The following is a 14,762-nucleotide window of genomic DNA, read 5'->3' as shown; positions in this document are numbered from 1 at the left end:
AAGTAGCTCATTGCATTTCTCAGGGCCACTGTCTGTTTTCTAGCAAACAATAACTTAGCTGCTTACATTTTAAGAAATACTCATTATAGCTAATATGTTTTCATTGGGGATGTGGGGTAAGGGGAGGAAAAACAATCTCTCCCTCCCCCTGACATAAGGGAGGTGTAGGATGCTTGCCACGGGACTGAAGAGTCCTGAGTTCAAGGTCTTCCTTAGCTACAGACATTCTGTGTAACAGTGGGCAAGTCACTTAGGGCCAGACTTCGAAAGGTATTTAGGTGCCTAGTGGGACTTTCAAAAGCATCTCACACCTAACACGTGCTTTTGAAAATCCCACTAGGCACCTAAATACCTTTCAAAATCCAGCCCTTAGCCTCTCCGTGTCTCAGTTTCCCACATGTACAATAGGATAATAGCACTTCCCTACCTCACAGGAGTGTTGTGAGGAGAAATACGTTAAAGACTGTGAGGCACTCAGATACTACGGTAATGGGGGGCGGGCATGTAAGTATCTTAGATAGATTGTGGGGGTTGGTGTCAGCCCATCCGTATCCTTTCAGACAGATCCCCTAATGAAGAGTACCAGCAGTACAATGTGTTCTTTTTTCTACCTCCCGCCCATGCTTTGTCTTTAAAGTTCATACTAAAATAAGGAAATACAGCTTTATAAAATGCCTTTAAATTACAGTCGGCAAGGGACAGCTCTTCAGCAAGTGCCAAATCAATGGAGCTATGACAATTTAATTTGCAAGATATTTGTGTCTGGCAATCCCTGTCCTAACAAAATATTTGAAATCCTGTCATTATGCAAAGCTTTAAATGGACGTCATACTCTCTGTACTTTTTGTTTGAAAGGGATAAGTGGGAGAATTCTCCATACAGTATGTGCCATCTTAATGGGGTTGTGGGGAGGAGGGGCTGGTGTGTGAAATCCTGCAAGACCTTACTTGGGGAAACTCCTGAATAAGGACTGCAGGATTGTGTGTGTGAGCGGAGATAATATTTGCATTGCATTGTAGCATGTGTGTGTGTGCGCACGTGCGCAAATGTGTGGAGATAGTATTGGCATTGTAATTTGGGAATTTTTCAGTACCACTTACTGGTTGCTTTTTCTTCGTTATTTTTAATCTTATAATCTCACAATATTGCTTGAAACATTTCTTCCTTCAACTTCAGTTCATATTGTAAATAGTTGTTGGTGTGTCATGGCAAAGACTAGCTTTTTATCAATATAGTAAATGCTATATATGCATTATCTCTATAATTATATATCTGTATTTTATGAAAATGTCACAGAAATTATATTAAAGTGTGTATCTAAAACTTTTTGTTACATTTGGAAACTTAAGGGTTTTTGGGGGGTTTTGGACACGACTTCAACAATAACAAAGAAACTTACCATAGGGTGCACCGAGTTATACAACAAGTTTGGGAGCATTCGACCAGCAGACATTTCTTGTGTGTTTAAATTTAACTAGCTGCTGGAGAGCCCCCTTGTCATGTGAAGGTGAAGGCCATGACAAATGTTGAGCACATGAAGATTCTAATAGTGACAGCAGAACAGGGAGGTTTTTATTTTGGAACACAAGAATGAGCAGCTTGCAAGGCTGACTAGCTAGTGACAGACCCCTGTTAACTCAACATACCTGAATGGATTCCAAAAAATGTGGTGATGAGATAACCTCAGCCTCTCTTTATCAACCAAATCTAGGAAATTAACACTTGCCTGCTACCAAGTGCTTCAGTGAGAGCTTTAGTACCCTGCAGAATTTCTCCCCATGCTCTCACTTCAGCCACAGTGTTTGCTTTGCATATTCTAAATGCCAAAATACATTGATTTCAAAGTCTTTAAGAATGAGCATAATTAAATGGTTGTACCATGCTGCTAATTGACAGGCATACAAACAAACACTTCTGAAAATACTTTTGTGTGTGGTGATGCCATTTTATACCACATGGGTAATCAATGCAAAGTGGGTACAAAACGCTACCAGATCAGAATGGTGATGTTTTACAGGCACTTGGGCACTGTTGCAAATGACTATGCAAGATACAAGATGAAACAGAGAATCAGGCCTGAAGAGTTCAGTCATAAGGGGGCCAGATCTGGCGGTACACGGATGGAAAACAAATAATGATTATAGAAAAAATATTTCCCCATAAGAACTGCAGAACCAGTCCCCATGTTTTAGACTTTAACTGCTCATATCAACTAGGGGAGGAAGGAGTAGCTCTAATCTCATAATACTGCAGCAAAAAAACTTCAGGACCAGACTTCAAAGAGAAACTGCTGAGCTCCAGTTCATCTGCAAATTTGACACCATCAGCTCAGGATTAAACAAAGACTGTGAATGGCTTGCCAACTACAGAACCAGTTTCTCCTCCCTTGGTTTTCACTCAACTGCTAGAACAGGGCCTCATCCTCCCTGATTGAACTAACCTCGTTATCTCTAGCTTGCTTCTTGCTTGCATATATAAACCTGCCCCTGGAAATTTCCACTACTTGCATCCGAAGAAGTGGGTATTCACCCACGAAAGCTCATGCTGCAAAACGTCTGTTAGTCTATAAGGTGCCACAGGATTCTTTGCTGCTTCCTCATAATACTGGAGTTAGTTCCAGTAAAGATCTACTTTGAGCTCTTCATCAATGGAAATGTTTTTCATCACTAGAAGGAGCCTTGAGATTTCATAACCATATTAAAGTTTTCATGTAAATATAGTGGACCTAATTGCTCTTTATATTGTAGGAGTGTAGTGGTTTTTTTTAAATGCTGCAGAGTAACTTGCTTTACTAATTTATGTAGCAACTTGGACATTAAAAGAATTTGTCACTCTGCTTGTCTGAATATTCCCTCAAACTTCTATAGATGATTATTCAGATTTAGTTTGGAGTCCAAGTGTGGATTTCAATTAAATAAGTGTAATTGAGAGAGAATTGCTAGTCTTTTTAGACTTCCTTTTAAACTACATTGACAACATGTATTAACTTGCCAGCTGGGCTCTGAATTTATTCACATGAAGGCTCAGGTACAATATTTGTCTGTGTATATGTCACAAAGTTGACTATATGGTACTTTATTTAATCTGCTCAGTGCTAGATCAACATACATGTCCTGCTTTGTTTTCAGACACATTAATCAGTTCATGCAAGTAATTCAAAACATTATCATGCCAAAGAGATGACATACTCTTTTAACAAGTGTTCATTGAGGTTGTCATTGAGTGACTGGTGAATAAAATCTCCGCAGCTTGGTTTAAATACTTTTTACCAGTGTTACTAAACAAATGAGAAGGAAAACCAGCCAGAATAAAATCTTATGTGATCAGCTTTTGTTCACACTTAGGTACAGAAGTGGCTTTAAAAATAGCTAGGAGAGAATGGTCCTGTGGACCCTGGATCCAGTGGAATCTGACAACTGAAAACTTAAATTCTCCTAATGTGCCATTTTCCTTGTAAGAAGATTTAGGTCTAGATGAGGGATGTCTTCAAGCCATGCTGAAAGTGAAGCCAGTGCTCTCTTGAGCTGAGGGACAAGACTCTAGGCCTTAGTATAAAAATAAGTTTCTAGCTCTTTCCTTGTAAAGATAGTGTGGTAACATGTAAACTCAGGTTGAAAGCTTGTCACTGATCAAAGGTTAGTCACAGCTCCCTCCCATCCATCAGTCCTTTGAGATTTGGGAAGACATCAGATCAAGTTCACAGCTGTTGGGGTCAGAACTTCGCAGGCTACTACAGATGATGCTGGAATAAGCTTCCTAACAGCTAATAGCCTGCAGCTGAGCCAGCTACCACTCTGAACAGCTAGCATGACCTTTGGCTACAAAGAGTGGCCGTGTAGTTTAGGTGCCTAAACAAAGGGTAATCTTTTGAAAAGTGCATGAGGCCCAGATCCACAAAAATATTCAGGCTCCTAATTTCCATTGAAATCAATGTATGCTGTTCTGCTCTAGCCATGTTGAGGTCATATCTTTTATTGGACCCACTTCTCTGGGTCAGCGAGACAAGCTTTCAAGCTTGCACAGACTTGAAGAAGAGCTCTGTGTAAGCTTGAATGCTTGTCTCTCTCACTAACAGAAAGAGATCCAAAGATACTACCTCACCCACCTTGCCTCGCTACTGAAATCAATGGAAGTTAGGAGCCTAAATGCTTTTTTTTGGACCTGGACCTGAAGTTCCATTATGTTTAAAAGAAATTTAGCCTCCTAGGTGCCTAAGTCACTAGATAAAATGAGATTTAGGCTCCTAAGGGTAGGATTCACAAAAGTGTTGGATGGACATTATGTTTCTAAATACCTTTGTGACTTCCACCCCTAAGTCATTTACTCACTTTTGAAAATTTTACCCAGGACTAATCCCATCTCTGAGAGAGACTCCCTACTCCTAATCATGTGATGGGTGGAAATTTTCAAAGTTGAGTACCTAAAATGGAGCACTTCAGTGCTTAACTATATACACTCAACACTTGAAAAATGTTGGCCTTAGTGTATTTGTACTTCATTTTGAATTTCTGTGGAGGGGAGGCAATACCTACCACACAAAGGGGTTGCAGCAATTAAGTAGCTAATGTCTGTGAAATGGTTGACATCCTACAGTCCACTAGACTGCATGGCTAGAGCTCCAGTGGCTGCACATCTAGGTGAGTTTTTCCCTCACTGACTTTCTTTAACAGTTAGAAATTATACACCAACTTTAAAGCAAACAGCTGGGTTTCACTTCACTTCTGCAGCAGGAGGCTGCTGGAAGAATGGGGGCAGACAGGCAAACAGGACCTATGGATCCTAGCATACACATTTTTAAAAGAAGTTATTATTTCTTGCATGGTAGTACCCATGGTTTATAGTCACTGTCCAAATATATGTCACAGTTCCTCCCTCTGAGGAGCCCACAAACCAAAATGATAAGCAACAACAGCGGATGGTTGAGGGGAATGAAATATGACTGAAGAGTTCCTACAAGTAACTTAGTTTATCTCCTGGCATTTGGTCATTGACTTCCAATTGTTTTTTAGGGGCACTACAGCTGGTAAACCAAAATCATGCCCCTTTCTTCTGTTAAGTGCTTTTCATTGTGCGATAGTTATGGTTGTATTCAGGGCTGGCTCCAGGGGTTTTGCTGCCCCAAGCAGCCAAAAAAAAAAAAAGCCGTGATCGCGATCTGCAGCAATTCAGCGGGAGGTCCTTCGCTCCGAGCGGGAGCGAGGGACCCTCAGCCGAATTGCTGCCGAATACCTGAACCTGCCGCCCCGCTCCGGAGTGGCCGCCCCAAGCACCTGCTTGCTAAGCTGGTGCCTGGAGCCGGCCCTGGTTGTATTACATTCAGCAGGAGCATTCTTTTGGCCAGAACTGGCGTGCAATGCTTCTTACATGAATAATATGCACAGTTTATACAGCCACATCTTAAAAAAACCTTACATATGTAGTTTTCACACTGAAATAAGGATAGACTATCCACAGAATAGTCAGCGGATGCTGCACTCACAGCTCATTTCAGAGATTTTTTTGGAGATTTTTCACTCCTTTTTTTTGTAAGGAGAAAAGTTTTTTAAAAAAGGCGTTTTTTTTCTGTTCTTAAGGCAATATTTTCCACTAGCCTAATGAAAAAAACCCTATCCCCATTACAGTGCGTAATATATTTCTCATGAAGAAAAATGACTCAGTTGACCTCTCTACATCTAAGGACTAGAAGGAAGGCATTTATTTGAAGGCTCTCTATTGAGGAATTTGCTTCCCTTGGAGGTCTGCCATTAAGAATCTGCTCTTGCCCTAGTGGAGTCAATGAGAACTTCACTACTGACTTCTGTGAGTGCAGGATCAGACTCCTATTGAGCATCAGGAAGCCAGAGAGAGCACACTTGGTTTAACTTCTGTTCAATTTAATATTTGGGGTTCTTTTGTTTGTTTTTAAAGTTGTTATCTTGCTATTCCCTGAAAATAATATGGCTGCTAGTGTGTCTAGAGAGAGCAGCAGCAGTTCTTTAATAAAACTCTTAGCCCTGGTCTACACTACGAGTTTAGGTCAAATTTAGCAGCGTTAGATCGATTTAACCCTGCACCCGTCCACATGACGCCATTTTTGTTGACTTAAAGGTCTCTTAAAATCGATTTCTGTACTCCTCCCCGACGAGGGGATTAGCGCTGAAATCAACCCTGCTGGGTCGAATTTGGGGTAGTGTGGATGCAATTCGATGATATTGGCCTCTGGGAGCTATCCCAGAGTGATCCACTGTGACCGCTCTGGACAGCACTCTCAACTCAGATGCACTGGCCAGGTAGACAGGAAAAGCCCTGTGAACTTTTGAATTTCCTGTTTGGCCAGCATGGCGAGCTGATCAGCACCAGTGACCATGCAGAGCTCATCAGCACAGGTGACCATGGAGTCCCAGAATCGCAAAAGAGCTCCAGCATGGACCGAATGGGAGGCACTTCATCTGATCGCTGTATGGGGAGATGAATCCGTGCTATCTGAACTCTGTTCCAAAAGACGAAATGCCGGAATATTTGAAAAAATCTCCAAGGGCATGAAGGACAGAGGTTATAACAGGGACCCGCAGCAGTGCCGCGTGAAGCCTACCAAAGAACTAGAGAGGCAAAAGGCCACTCTGGGTCAGAGCCCCAGACATACTGCTTCTATGATGAGCTGCATGCCATTCTCAGGGGTGCCCCATACAACTACCCCACCCCTGTGCTTCCCTCCTCCCCCACCCCCCCGGGCTACCTTGGCAGTTATCCCCCCATTTGTGTGATGAATTAATAGAGAATGCATGAATTTGAAACGACAATGACTTTATTGCCTCTGCAAGCGGAGATCAAAGGCGAGAGGGGAGGGTGGTTGGCTTACAGGGAAGTAGAGTGAACCAAGGGGGCGGGCTTTCATCAAGGAGAAACAAACAGAACTTTCACACCGTAGCCTGACCAGTTATGAAACTGGTTTTCAAAGCTTCTCTGATGCCCTGCTGTGCTTTTCTAACCGCCCTGCTGTCTGGCTGTGCATAATCAGTGGCCAGGCAATTTGCCTCAATCTCCCACCCCTCCATAAACATCTCCCCCTTACTCTCACAGATATTGTGGAGCACACAGCAAGCAGTAATACCAATGGGAATATTGGTTTTGCTGAGGTCTAACCAAGTCAGTAAACTGCACCAGCGAACTTTTAAACGTCCTGTAGCAGGGTGCTTATCCTTCCGCTGCCTTGAACAACTTAAAACAGCCCTGAGGGAAGGTTGTGGCTGGGAGCTACTAAGATGAGCTGATTGGGAAGTGGCTGCAGCTGGGCCATGCCCCAGTCAGGCCACAGCTGGCCTGTATAAAGAGGCAGTGAGCCAGAGGCCCAGCCAGTCTCTCTCTGTTTGTAGAGGGAGAAGGTCCTGGCTGCAGGGAGCTAGACACAAGATACTTGAGTGAAGCAGGGCTGGGGAAAGGCAGAGGAGCTGGGGAGCTCCAGCCTGGAAAGCCCCAGGCTGTGGCCTAGCATTGGGCTAATAGGTATTGGGGGTTGCAGAGGGCAGCCCAGGGGTAGGCTAAGGCAGCAGGTCCAAACCCTCCTTGCCAGTGATGAGTAGGCTGATACTGCAGTCTGCCCCAGAGCATGGGGCTAGAAAATGACTGGCAGTAGCCATATACTGAGGCAAGGTGGGGATAGAGGGTGGGGGTTTCCCAGAGAGGGGAGATCCTAAGACTGAGGGGTTTCTGCCAGGGGGCAGCACCCCAGGTAAAAGGGCACTGGGTCCTGGGAGGGACACGGGAGCCAGAGGACAGGCGGATCACTGGCCTGCAGAGGGCCCTCCACAGCTGAATCGAGCTAATTCCCGGAAGTCACCAGCAGGAGGCGCAGCAGGGGTGAGTCCGCTCGTCTACATGTCCAAAGGCACATTCTACCAGCATTATGCACTTGCTCAGCCTATAGTTGAACTGCTCCTTACTACTGTCCAGGATTCATGAGCCATGGGAGCAAGGGCTAGGTTGGGGTAGGTGTGACCACACAGTGCTGCCGACTGGGAGAGCAGCCTGAGGCAGAAGCCTCCAGCTGGCATGATATTCCAGGCAGGACTGAATCTCCATTAGACGAAACTTAAAGAAGAGTATGACCTGGAGTCATTCCCATTTTTCTCCAGGCGCCCCCGACCGATCTCACTGAGGCTGGCCAGGAGCACCCATGTCTGCCCAGGCACCCTTGACCAACCTAACCGAGGTCGGCCAGGAGCACCCATGGGATGACAGTGATGGCTAACAGTTGTATTGCACCATCTGCCGTCCGCAAGGCAAGGCAAGGGGATGCTGCTGTATAGCACTGCAGTACCACGTCTGCCAGCAGCACCCAGGAGACATACGCTGACAGCGAGCTGAGCAGGCTCCATACTTGCCGTGGTATGTCCTCTGCATGGGTAACCCAGGAAAAAAAGGCGAGAAATGTTTTTTTGCCGTTGCTTTCAAGGAGGGAGGGAGGGAGGCCTGACGACATGTACCCAGAACCACCTGTGACAATGTTTTTGCCCCATCAGGCACTGGGAGCTCAACCCAGAATTCCAATGGGTGGTGGAGACTGTGGGAACTGTGGGATAGCTACCACAGTGCAATGCTCTGAAAGTCGACACTAGCCTTGGTATTGTGGACACACACCGCTGACTTAATGTTCTTAGTGGGGACACACAGAATTGACTGTATCAAATCGATTTCTAAAAAATTTACTTCTATTCAATCGATCTAATTTCATAGTGTAGACATACCCTTAGTGGGTAGTTATGTTTGATATTTTTTAAAAACTGTAATAAATACCTCACTGTTAAGGCAGTAGGCACTCTCCCAAATTAAGCAGCCCATGCGCATTAGGGGCTGTGCTAGTGAAGGAGGCTTCTTGTGCTACAAGTGAGTATATGTCAGTATCTGGCCCTAATAAGGTTATGTAGGAGATGATGGTGACTTCATAAATCTTAGCAGATCCCACCCCAGAACAATAGTGCCCAAAGCTTTAGCAAGAGTTTCTTTCTCAGTGAGGACTAGTTATATGCCCAACTTGGAACTTTTCCCCATACAATCCAGCTATTTTTGTGATGGAGATAAAGAAATGTGCACGGAGGGGGTTAATCTAAGAAAACATTTATTTTCACTTTATTATAGGTCAAAAAAGAATGAGTGGAGTCTCTCAAACTTTCTGAAAAATAAAATTGCCTCTGGGTTGAGACCTAATATTGAAAGTTTTTAGCCCCAAAAGACTTTTTCAGAAAGTTAAGAGCATGTGAAAACAATGTTTGTTTAAAGAGTATATATGTAAATGAAAGTCTAGGTATAAATAAAGAGTCAACATAGCTTTAGCTATAGGCTCTACTGTTGTAACCTATAATGTTACATGTAATATTATGTTTATTATTAATATAAGCTATATTATCAGTGCTATAATGTTTTTTATGTTACCTATAATGTTTATACTGTTACCATGAACATTATTAAAAAACATTATTAAAAAAGGAATTGGAGTGTTAGGAAGAGAAGCGGGTCTGTTAACAAGTTCTTATTTATGAAGTGGCCTGCGGAATGAATGGCCATTATTTGGTAAGTTAGTCACCAAAACACTTGCAGTGATTTAGAATTTAGTACACTTTTAAAATCTATTTTATTGATCTATTAAAGATATTGTTAGTAATGGATGGATCTGAATCAAAAGAGTCACATCCAGATGTATCTCCAAACTTCCCCAAAGTTCAAGGGTGTTCAGGTATACAGCTTTGGTTCAGCCCAGTATACAGACAAGCTCCTTTTATAGCTGGCCATAGCTGTGAAGTTTGGACCCAGATCTGAACTCTCCCAATGGTTGATGAGTGTTCCAATCTGCAGTTATGGTTTGGATCTTTAGTTATTTCTTGTAGCACATTGTGTCATTCACATCTACTTTCTACTGATAGCTAAGTAGAAACTCTGTCTTGTTTTAGACTGTTTTGTAGGCTAAACTATGCACAATCACCACTTCTAAAGTGTACTATTCTCATATTCCGTATAAAGCAGCAGCAGTATCAGTTTACAGGTCTCTAGGTTAACAATTCTCAAAGTGTGGTCTAAAGGCCCATGGTGACCCACCACAGGGCACTTGCTGATGGGTCAGAGAGAGCTGGCTGGTCACACGGTTCTGGCTCACCTGGTTGTTTCCTGCTATTAAGTTGCATTAAAAGAAACTACATATATACAAATACATGCAATACTTTCCTAATATTACATTCCTATGTAAGCAACTGCTGTAGCTGCCCACAGAGATATTATATGATTATGAATGTGAGGGAGATGGTCTGCACATTCACAAATGGGAGGGGAGATACCCCACGAGGCGCTCTCTAAGATATGGCCCACATTATGAAAAAGTTTCAGAATCCCTGCCTAGGATGTTATTAGCTATTATTCACTGTTGCATAGACTTTCTGACTCAGTGTAGTGACAGAGGCACCTGCAGTAAATGCTGGACAACTTTCCTGACCTGTTAATGGTTGGCAAAGTATTTGATGACAGTTGCAAGAATCTGATGCACAGCAGTATCCTTTACAGCAGTGTAATCTTTGTCATCAAATCCCCCAGCAGCCATGATTAATAGCAGCACTTGAGCTCATTTTGAAAGTTGTATATTTGGGAGCTATGAACTTTGATCTATGGTTTGCCTTTAAAAAAATCATCATTACACAAATGTCTCCCATAATCCTTTCGTCTAATTAAACCACACACCAATACTATGTGGGGAAATCTGATGCTATTGATATAAGCTGTATGTTTATTACGATATTTTAGGCACTTTATTAAAGTAGATAGTTGTTCCCAGCAAGATAGTAGATAAGCGCCCTAAAAACAATAACATCATCCAGAAAGAATATGTAGAAATATTTCCCAAGGCCAAATTCTATTAGAAACGTACTTTGTTGATTTATGCTATGCCCTTGCTCTAGTAAAGAGCTCAGATGTTTTAAGCTGAGCTAAAATTACTAGCGTTTAATGAATCCAGTCGAGTAGTGTGTATTTTTCCACACAATGTTTGTCTCTATTTCAGCTAGTCAAATGATTTCAGAATCTAAGATATTATATAGTTTCTACTAATAAATTGTTCAATATTTGGATATATCTTAAGGGGAAGATTGTCAAAGACTCAAGAAAATCTGTGTGTGTGTGTGTGTGTGTGTGTGTGTGTGTGTGTGTGTGTGTGTGTGTGTGTGTGTGTGTGTGTGTGTGTGTGTGTGTGTTAAACCATGGAAACTTCCTATTTTACTTTCATCTACACTAAACCGAACTTCCCTTGCTGATCCTGATCCTGCTATATTCCATATTTTCTTTACATGAATAAAGCTTGCCTACTGGTTTGTTCTAGCCTGATGGAGGCATTATAGTGCAGGGTCTGAGTAGTGATTTTCCTGGGGCTAGGGAAAAGGGCTGAAAAGTCTGGGCTGGAGTAGCTTGTGTTAGAATAGAGGCCTCAGGCCCTCTACACCAGTTGTGGAATATGGTTCCGCCCTCTAGCTTCACTCACTAAGCAGGTGGCCAACTGGTATTTGGTCTGTTACAATTCTGAGTGTTCTTCACAGAGAGTCCAAAGTGCAGCTTTGTGCAAATCTAGAGGTAGCAAAGGGTGGGATCCATAAAAGTTTTCAGGCACCTAAACCCAAAACTTAGCTGTGTAAATCCCTGTCTTACGTGCCCAAGTCCCAGTTTTGGTATTACTGGAAACCACAAAACTCCCACTGAATGCTGTAGATCCCTAAACTCATTCCATATCTAAGTTTTTTCAGAGTAAAAGTTCCATCGGGCTTATGTTTCTGCCTCTGGGCACATGCACTGCTGCCTCAACCTACGTGTTCAGGCACTTATTTACCACATAAGAGCTATCCACATACCAGGGGAAATAGGCATTTGTCTGCCTAAGTTTCATGTGGGGTCCAATCCAGTAGGTGTGCCTCGGGATTGGGTCCCATTCAAAACTGAGGAGGAGGGGCCCACCTTATAACTTTTAGCCAGTGGCTAGTACATTCATGTGGGATGTAGGAGACTCAAGTTCAATTCCCCCCACATCCCTACACCTGGGGAGTGGAAGGGATTTGAAGAGGGATCTGCCACTATTAGGTGAGTGTCCTAACCATTGGCTATGGGATATTCTTATGTGGGGACCCCTCAGTCTCTCCTGTTGAGCAGTACCACTGTGGCTAAATAATGAGTGGTTGAAGCAGGGAGAATGGACCCAGGGTCTTTCACCTCCCAAGGGGGTGCCCTAACCAATGGGCCACAAAATCATTTCAACTCTCTCTGTCTCTGGCCCAGTGACTGTTCCACTGTGAATAGTTAAATAGTCAGAAAGCAAGCGAGAATGAATCTGTAGCCCAGTGGTTAGGGCACCACCTGGGAGGTGAGAGACCCTGGGACCAGCCCCCTGCTCCATTCACACTTTCATTAGTTAACTTCAACAGGAGAGACTGAGAGCCCCACAAGTTATAAGATGTGATCCTCCTCCATCCACTTCGTGTGGTGTGAAGCAGGTGCCTGATTCATTTCCTGCAAGAAACCCCTGACTCCAGGCAGCTGGTGCCCATTTGTGGACCACTAAGCACATCTAAGCACCTCCCTGCAGCCTGGATGTAGACACCTATTTCTGGGAGAGGGGAGGCGCTTGGAACCCACCCATCGCCTTGGCATCTCTCCCTACTGGCCAGCTTAGGCCATTCCCTGCCTTGCATACTGGCTTTTGTGGACATCATTCTTAGGCATCTGTCTCTTCCCATTTGAGATAGACGCACCTAACTCAGCTTTGTTGATCACAGTGTTGTTCCTGGGTTTTTTAGCATCATTATGCTCAGCATTGTAATGCCTAAGGTCCCCTCATGGATACCACCCTAAAGGACAAAGTTGAGATGTGAGAGGAATGGGCATACATTCTTTGCTGCCAAAGATGAAAGAAAGTCCTTCTGACTAATGATACAGTCTGAGCAGCAATGACTGTAGTAATATTCAAAGACTGTGGACCATATAGACAGTAGTCAGGCAGATGGTCTCAGCTGATGAAAGAGTTATTGATGTTGCCAGGTCCACACGTATTTATCTTTGCTGATACGCATCATCTCCATCTAGTTTGGGTTGACTTACAGCCAGCTGCCTTTTACTCAAATCACAGTTTCTGTAAATGTTGGGTAAGCCTCGTGACTAGGGGGTCTCACTCAGGTGACAATGGAGCCAAAGAGCTAAGTATATTCAGTTAACTGATGCTAGTGTAGCCCATACTATTTCATGAAATCTCCAGGGACTTCATATAAATGTTGAACTGATGATGAGGCAACATGATTGAGCTGTTTCCTCAGGTGTTTCACAGCTAAGGTGTTTCACAGCTAAGACCTCTCAAGGAGAAGGAATGGCAGCCCATAACCACCCTCTAGAAAGAATGGAGCAGAGCCACTCTAATGCAATTCCAGCTACTTCTGCCAAGTCCTACATTCTTGTAATTTACTGTATCCAAAATGAAGAAAAGACTGAGCAGAATCAGCAGGGGTTTCTGGCCTCTGTCCATTGCCATGAAGGGTCATTGACCACATTTACTAATGACCATAACCCTGTCTGGTCCTGAATGGATGGGTGCAGGGAACCCAAGGATGTCAGATGTTGGAGTTGGCCTGTCACCTACTTTTCAATGATCTTCCTCTGAAAGGTGAAATCTAAGACTGGGCAGTAGTTGGCTGGGATATTAGAGTATATTGGTACCTAGCTACATCTGTACTGAAATAGTATGTTCAGCCACAGCTGGTTAAACTGAGTGACAGCAACTGGGGATGCAGAATGGAGGTCTCTCAGTTCTGCCAGCTGGACGCAGAGTCTCGTCTGTGGGTATAGGGTCAAAATATACTTGAAATGCAAGTGAAATGAAATCTCGTCTAAAGATCTTATGAAAATTCATAAGGATTTTTTACTGGGTTAAGGGCCTCCTCCTCTTATTGAAGTAAATGGAAACTGCGCTACTAACTTCAAAGGGAGCTGAAGCAATCCTTTAAGACTGATTTTCAATATTGTGTGCAAGTGCACAGCTAATCTTCATGTATAATTACTGGGGGCGGGTATTTGGTTTTTGCACACATAAGGTATCTGTACAAGCAAGAGAGCTGCTATGTCTGTAATTGGCCAGTCAGAGGAGCAAATACCCTATCTCCATGTGCATTTACAGTAATTGTGCACACAACTTAGACAAGCAGTTGTATGTGCATTTTTATGGTCACAAAAGTGCACATACATCTTTGAAAATCAGATTCCTTATATCTGAAGGGGCTTGGTCATGGTGCTCAGAGATAGGAATCTTTCTCAACACATTAAGACTGCTAATAAACAGGTTCCATTTTTATTACCTTCAGTTAAATAGCAACAAATCAAACGTAAATGGATCTCCCCAGTTCATACATTGCAAAACAGAATATTTCAGAGTGTGTTTTAAAAACACAGGGGAACAACAATGTTAAACCTTACTTTAATTCAGGAATTGAGACAGTTGACATAGGTAAAAACAAAACCCCCACTTTAATACAAAATAATTTTAGTAAACAGCATAATCATTTTAAATACCAGCTGTATCAAATCTAGTATTAATGTCCTGTCTCTACAGTCATTTGCAGAGGAGAGATATCATGTTCTGCCACTGTGTTAGAAACTGTCTTGACTTCTTAACTGGGAGTTAGCTAACACTCAGAAATGTTGCCAGAACATGTATGAAGTTATTAGAACAGGAGTAACTATTTTAATGAGATTTAGTGAGTATGGGCGTGACTTTG

The sequence above is a fragment of the Mauremys mutica genome, chromosome 3 (assembly GCF_020497125.1).
Source record: "Mauremys mutica isolate MM-2020 ecotype Southern chromosome 3, ASM2049712v1, whole genome shotgun sequence".
Classification (NCBI taxonomy): domain Eukaryota; kingdom Metazoa; phylum Chordata; order Testudines; family Geoemydidae; genus Mauremys; species Mauremys mutica.
Note: the sequence above shows the minus strand (reverse complement) of the source record.